Source organism: Eptatretus burgeri, chromosome 13, assembly GCF_056783735.1.
Source record: "Eptatretus burgeri isolate ZD-2024b chromosome 13, Ebu_testis_v1, whole genome shotgun sequence".
Classification (NCBI taxonomy): domain Eukaryota; kingdom Metazoa; phylum Chordata; class Myxini; order Myxiniformes; family Myxinidae; genus Eptatretus; species Eptatretus burgeri.
In genome coordinates, this window is record NC_140973.1 from 40,440,566 (window position 1) to 40,448,612 (window position 8,047).

The window sequence follows — 8,047 nt, forward strand, 5'->3', positions numbered from 1 at the left end:
GTGTGGTGTTTTTTTTTGGGAGGGGGATAGTAGTGCTGTTGGTGGAGGGGGTGGAATGGTGTGCTGTGTTTTTTTGGGGGTGGGGGTGCGGTGGTGTGATCGTGGGAGAGGGGGTGAGTTTGTGTGAAGGACTGCATGGTGGGGTGTAGTGCTGTTGGTGGGGGGGGGAGGTGAATAGTGTGCTGTGTTTTTTTTGGGGGGGGAGGTAAATGGTGTGGTGTTTTTTTGGGAGGGGGATAGTAGTGCTGTTGGTGGAGGGGGGAATGGTGTGCTGTTTTTGGGGGGTGGGGGTGCGGTGGTGTGATCATGCGAGAGGGGGTGAGTTCGTGTGAAGGAGTGCATGGTGGGGAGTCGTGCTGTTGGTGGAGGGTGGGGGGGGGATTGGGTGCTGTTTTTTGTTGGTGGGGAGGGCTTTTGGTTGTATATCGAGACATTCGTAGTTGGTCGATGTAAAGATAAGTGATGTGAAATTTTACATCCTCAATTTTGCTTCGTCAGTTGTGATTTTGAAAATACAAATGATTAATTATTATATCAATATGCGAAGCCATATTTTGTGGACGTTTCTCCTCAAACTGCTGGACGGATTGTCGCCACCTTCGGCATGCGGCTGCTCTGTGGTCTAATGAACAGCATGGGCTATGTGAGATCGTGCCAGATGGACAGATTTGGGAATTTTTGCCGATTTTCTAATTTTTACATTTGTTTGCATGGCGACATACGACGTCACCGGTGAGAGGCGTAATGACGTCATGACATCGGTCGTTCGCTGACGTCTTTACGTCTGTCGTCGACAGACCGTCACCGCTGAGGCATAATAGCACTCCTAGAAAACAGCGTCTGCAATGTAAAACTCTCTTCTGCACATGCTGACTACCTCAAAGTGCATTTGACACAAAAAATGTAACAAGAAAGATTGTATATAAAGAAATACTATAAATCACATAGTGAACACTGGATATATTGACGTCCGAACGAACCCTCACTTTAGAAACTTCGCGCAGAATGCGGGTTTGGCTTGTGCAAATAATTACCCTTTGTCTGTCTCTGTTTGTCCGCACAGAACCTTCGTGTTTTTCTCCGCAACCGCTTGTCAAATTGAGACGAAATTTTCACCATTGGTACGACTACTCATGTGGATTGTTTTGATAATTATGACATCATAGGCCACATAGTGTGGCAGCCATGTTGTAAAACAGAAAAACTTTGGACCTCTGTATCTCAAACTGCACCAAGGAAAAAATTGAAACTTTGCACATAACAAGTACTACTAATGGGGAATGAGTGATTTTTATTTATTATCTTGCCAAAACGAAGTTTTTACAAGATATGTTGGTCAGCTTGTGTGTTTTTTTTATTATTATTTTTTGTTTGTTTGTTTGTCTGTAATCACGTATAAAAAATTCTGCAGAGCACAGTTATCATCGGAAATTTTTGTAACCGCATATCAGAGGCCTATAGAGGTCCCTTTCAGTGCACAAAATTTTGAAGGTCAAGGTCACTTTGGCGCAAATCAGGGGAGTCGACGAAACCCTTATTTTTTGAGTAATTTTGATCGGATCGTCTTCAAACTTCATGGGAATATAGTTCATGGTCTGGCGCTCAGCTGATTAATTTTTGGTGGCGATTGGCCTTGACCTTCATGGTTAGTGCCTCAGGTCAAACATATTTGACCCCAAGGTCAAATTTTCAAGTTTTAGGAACCATATCGTGTAGTACCTCAAATTGAACACCTCGATGAGTGCTTTCTAGATATGTCAAGCTTGAGACGTTATGACGTCATTTGGTGACGTTATGAGGAAAAAGCATATTTTTCATGGTTACTCTGTAGAACGATTCTCATCAGAATCTCTCGTAGGCAGATATTCCTCAAGGAGTCGCTCCTGGTGGATAGCAGCTCTGTTCACCTCAGTGTGATCTTAAAGAAGTCACACGTGGTCACCTTTTGGCAAGATACGGGTCACCCTGCGGGTGACATTGGTTTTTATTTATTTATTTTTCAATATCATATTCGCTATGATGTCATAATTGCATCTGTGGAATGTTGCATCCAATCAGAATGAAAAATTTTGAGGGTCATCTAGGGATAAAATGGTCCACAAAAAACATTTGATGATGTGATTTGGCAGCCATATTGTTTTTTTTTTTAACTTCAAAAATTTCAAATGGCTGAACAGATCGGCAACTTTACACATGTGACCGCCTATCCATGAGGAACAAAAGGTTCACACATATGACCTCGTAGGTCACATGACTTGGCAGTCATATTGGATTTAAGACAAATATTAAATAATGGTTTCTCTGGAAACACTTAATCAATCGTCATGAAACTTCACAATTGTGATCTAGTAGTGATTGGGAATACATACTTTAAATTTCAACTTGATCGGACGCCTGGTCTGGCAGCCAGAATTATTTAATTTTTTGTTTATTTATTTTTGAATAAGGCTCACTTGGCTGTGCCTGGATGGGTTTGTGGGGAGAAGAGTAGTAGCTGAAATGTGAATCCTATCCAGGTTCCTCCTGATGACTTTATCTTTTGTTTTTGCTTGTTTGAGTTCCTTCTGAGTACTCCATTCAATGCAGGATTGTTCCAATTTGGTCTTCCATTTGATTTGAATTGAATTTATTTTAATCCCATTCTGAATTCATTTGAATAATAATAATAATAAAAAACCGTCATGGGTCAGGGTCAGGTGTCCGATCAAAGTGGGACGTTTTGGTACCCGGTCATCACTGCCAGCAATTGTAAAGTGACAGTTTTAGTTATGTCTCTTATTAATTACGTAACGCACGACTACACAATCGCCACACAAAATACATGACACAAAACTACACAAACACCACACAACACAAACAAGTCCTGGTGAGGGTCTGCAATCTCAGATTGCTCTTTTTATTGTTTTGTTTTGTGTCGTTTTTTTTTTCTTTATCAGACGTCCACCCAATGCAATTGACTTGTTCTGAAGGGTGCTTTTATTACCAAAAAATGTCATCTTGCATTACCTGTGCCTGTTGGCCTGAGGGGGGGGGGGAAGGGGGGGGGGTTCAGAGGAGACTGAACTTTTCCATAACCAAAGTCATGCATCTTGCAATGAATGGTGATGAATAGTGTTTCATAACTGGATGGATAATTAGTGAATTTCCACCATCTGTATTATTTTGTATTCATGAAGCTTTGGTTTAATCACATCTCTAAACCATTGAAGGCTATGTTAAAATCGACTCACGAAAGCGATTTTGTGTTGTCAATATATACCATATGTCATCAACTTCTAAACGATACTTTGCTACTACATATCGACAAAACTGTCACAATGTAATGCCATATAATCCCAGTAGGTATTGTTGTGGTGACATTTTTGAATCTGTCAAAGTCAAGTTTGATTTGTACTCTGACCAATAGAAGAAGGGTGAAACTGACTTTCATAGCTATGTTTGTTGTTGCTGTGTAATCCCAAATGTTCAAGTTGATCCGTAGCACCAAAATCGATGAGCAATGTACACTTGAAGTCACTGTTTCATGTGGTCATTGCGGTAGTGACAAGATCGACCTCGTACAGCTTTACGCAATGTTGATTTACCCATTCCAGGAGTTGTTAACGTCAGTCATCCACATGGAGTTCATGTGGCATTGCCATCCGATCCTATTTTCCTGTGTGAATCACTTGAAAGGCCATACCATATCACACATGATGATTTGATCTTGAACTTATCCGTGCATTATCAGTAAGTTTTGCGTGTATGCGCTTGTGTGTTTCCATATCCACATTGTTCAAATGCTTTTCTTGGACAAACATTCCCAAAAAGAGTATACTACATTACAGTTGCAGGTGAAACAAGAACAGCACTCGGTAGAGCGCATACCCCTGCCTGGCTGAACAGTTTATGTTTTGTATCTCACTAATAGGCCAGACCTGAATCCGGAACTGAACCCAAATCAAATCGGTATATAACTTATCAACAGGTTGAATCTGTTTCTAAAATGGGTTGAGAGGATGGCCTGGAGGGACGCACACTTGCCTCTAAGCTGTGTAGCCTGGGTTTGAATCCTGTCACATCTAAAAACTGTCAGCTCAGCATTTCACAGGCAGGGCGATTCATCAATGTGTGTGCCGTCCATCAGACGGACGTTAAACTGGGAGTTCCATCTGTTGGCATTAGTTGGTGGATGTTAAAGATACCTACCACGGTGTCATTTGCTAAAGCCTGTGAGCTATCACCAGCACCCTGAACAAATTACAAATTCCTGCCCCAACCTTAATCGAATGGCATGGCTGGTCAGCCAGTTCGTGAAAGACTCAGACCAAGCTTCCTCCATCCAACCCCAAGAGCATTAGAGTAATTGTGGTCATTTAAAGAAGGAGTTAATCGGACAAACGCTAGACCATGTACTATAGCTAGTAGATTAAATGAGGTGTATTCAAAACCAACAAATGCCACCATCTGGAATTTGGTAGAAATATACACAATAACTGTAATTTGTACATTATAGATGTAGCATTCAAATAAAGCCATTTTAAAACATTTTCATTGAGTGCAAAGAAACACTTGAAAGTTTCATTGAAATTGCATTTGTATTTCACTCATGACTCAAGTGCTAAGACAAATGGGCGTGCTCAGTCGGTAATGAACACGCAACATGTGTATGGATTCACAGGTAATGTGAGGTAGCATATGCATGGAATGTGCATTGAGGATTTGATTACAAATGTATCTTGATCGTCCTATAATTTGAGAAGTAGTACGTTTTGTGTTTTTGTTAGATTTGTATTCACTCCTGAACTGCTCAACTGAATGAATTCAAAACTGCTGGTTGTACTCGGCGTGAGTTAAGGTTTGCGACTTTTATAGAAATTTTATAGTCCCATTGATTCAGGGTAAGGGGAGGATGGCACTTTTCTTTATGTATATACTCACTTTATGTATATACTAACAAATCGTCTAATGTTTTTTTGTGGGGGCCTAAAACACTTTCTTACACCCACAAAGCAATGGGGTCAGGGATCATTTAATATCATCTTTCACAGAGCTACAAAGGCTGAGGCATTATAGAGCGATTTAAAGAAGAAAAAAAATTCCCCAAAAATTTTCATTTTTAAAAAAATATTATTATTATTTGTTTATTTTTCTTGTTTGTTTGTTTTTTTTTTTTGCCTAAAACACTGACACTCACTGATAAACCTCTGAAAGTTTGATGAAGATCCGTTTGACCATTTGGCCAAAAAAGTACACACCGACAAACAAACATCTCTCAGTAGTAGTATTATTATAATTAGAATGTAAGACCTGTCGCTTCGCTGACGGGAATATCAATGTTTGCGTAATTGCTTTAACTAAAAAAAAAACCAAAAAAAAACGGTTGTTGTTAATGGGAAAAATAAAATTAGGTGGTGTACAGATACCAGCCTAGCTCCACTCAAGGAGTGAGGAGGGGAAGATTGTTCATGGGGTATTCATCACTGCCTTTTTACATACTGAATTCCTCAACACATTAAGAGGAAGAAGATCAAAATGAAAGAAAAAATTCTCGCCCTCACCCTTGCCCTTCCCTCCTGCTCTATTCAGGAATTTCTGAAGAAGAAGGACTTCTTTTTGATCAAACTGTCTGGCATACGTATTGGGCACGGACCATGCCAGGAAACAAACTCTCCTCAGGCGTGGATGTGCAGCATGTTATATGCTGTATGTACGTGTATGCGTGTATTGCTATGCTGCTTGATTAGCGGTACCCCTTGCAGGAAAATTGTTGACAGACAGGCGCACGCATGCACACACGCATGCAGGCACATCAAGACCGAGCTCGTTTCATAACTTAGATTTATAAAATCCTTCATAAGTTTACTTAATGCATTAGGAATTGCCATGACTGTTCGATACATTCTTATAATGGTTGTGAGGAACAGCTTTGTATGATAGTAACTGAATATAAATAGTTTTTATACATATTCTGGTTTCCTAACTGACCCTTTAAAAAAACCAATTGCAATGGTTTTAATTTTTCAATTACTAGATTCATTATGATTTTGTCTGGGGAAAATGAATGCAGACAAGAATCAAGGCTCATCAAATTGTGTGGCCTGTTTATTTTGGATGTAAACTTTTATATCATCTCGACTAAAATAGCATTTATAATGCAGTATATTTTTCGCAATAATTGTTGGTATATTTTTCATGAAGTTGCAAGTACCATCATGTTGTTTATCACATATCCTGCAATTGGATTCAGTGTCCTAGTGTGCAGCACCTTGTTCCATTGTGATAGTTTGATGTATGCACTGCATTCTAAACATTGTGAGCATTCCTTGAAAGTGGATTTTAACTCTTTCGATTTACTTGTACTGGTTTGAAGCCGCATGTAAAAAACATTTAATGCAATCTTAAGACCCTTGTGATGATCGTGTCACTATCATCATGTCTCGGTCATCTGCATCATTATTGCAAGGTCTCCATCGACATCAACATGTTTTCAGGAAATATCGAACTAATGTATAGATTAGAACCTGATGATTTCACTCTGATGTCCAACTAAATCCTCTAAACCAAAATAATTAAACTGGTTCAGTCAACATTGATGGTGGTGATTAGTGTGGTTACAAACAGCAGCAATGGACAACTTTGTCGAAGCTTCCTCTTCATTCATATACAGCACAAGGCTGTGGAGTAGCATCATTGGCTGATGGTGTGATTCTGCCGCCGCCTTCTGCGAGTTAGAGCAGGAATTTGTTTTTTGTTTAGGGTGCCGGCGATTGCTCGCCTACTCTTCGTGAAGGACACTGTGGGATCTTTAGCGTCCACCAACCAATGCTGGCAGACTGGACAGCCAGTTTAACATCAATCCGAGGGATGGCACACACATGGATGATGCACCCTGCCTGTGAAACACCAGGATGACAGTTTATTGCTGGGTTGAGATTCAAACCCAGGCGAGAGCTGAGAGCGAGCATGCGTACCTCCAGGCCATTCTGTCAGCCCTTTATCTCTACCAATGATGACCAATTACAATTTTGTTTTTGTTGTTGTTGGTCTTGCTTATGAAAATATAGATTGCGTTTGAAGATGCATTTTGCTTCTTACATTCTACAGTGAAACAACTTTGGGTAATTCTTTATGGGGAAGATGTTGCATTTCAGATCAAACATTAAATTAAAGTATATATATATATACATATTTTAAAGCATGAACCCATGCAAATTGTTAAGATTATGAAGTATGCCATATACAGGGTATCCCAAAAGTCACCTAGGTATTTAGAAATTAAATAACATTTTTGTTTTTTTAATAAATTTGCTTTATTTATGAAAAATGATGCAGCTTAGATGCCTTCAATTTTCGGCTTCGCAGAGACTGGCTCTTTCGACAGCATTTTCCATGACAGTTGGCAATAACTCTGGCTGCAGCCCTCATTTCTGCACAGATGTTGTCCTTGAGCTGCTGAATTGTATGGGGCTTATTGATGTATACATGCTCCTTTAGGTAACCCCAAATAAAAGAACCAGGAGGCGTCAAATCAGGAGAACGTGATGGCCAAGAAATTTCTGAATTTCGCGAAATTATTCATGTCCAAAGATTTGCCTTAGAAGCTCCACCGTGGTTCATGCTGTGTGCGCAGTGGCTCTGTCATGTTGAAACCACATCTCAGGTTTATCCTTCAATGCAGGATGCAAAAAATTCTCAAGCATGGCTCGATACTTCTCACTAGTGACTGTTGTTGCACTGCCATCCTCATTTTCAAAAAAATAAGGCCCGATAATCCTTTGTGACGTTACACCACACCAGACAGTGCATTTAAGAGGATGCATCTCATGTTTATGAATAGCCCTATGATTCTCTAATCCCCAGAACCGACAGTTCTGCTTATTCACAAAACAGTTCAAATGGAAATGAGCTTCATCGCTCATCATCAGTTCATGAACAAATTTGTTTTCTTCATTGACCAATCTCTGAATTGGGACTGAGTAATTTAAGCCTTGTCGATGATCAGTCGGTTTTAACTTTTGCATCAATTTTGTATTGCACCTTTTGTATGGGTACAGGTGCAAATCAT

The 8,047-nt window shown here is 39.9% G+C and overlaps 1 protein-coding gene across 15 annotated transcripts in view; it reads left to right on the plus strand.

Moving 5' to 3' along the window:
* The window catches only part of LOC147014280 (R3H domain-containing protein 1-like), a 234,179-nt gene that overhangs the window by 5,131 nt on the left and 221,001 nt on the right, over positions 1-8,047 (plus strand). The window lies entirely within an intron of this gene.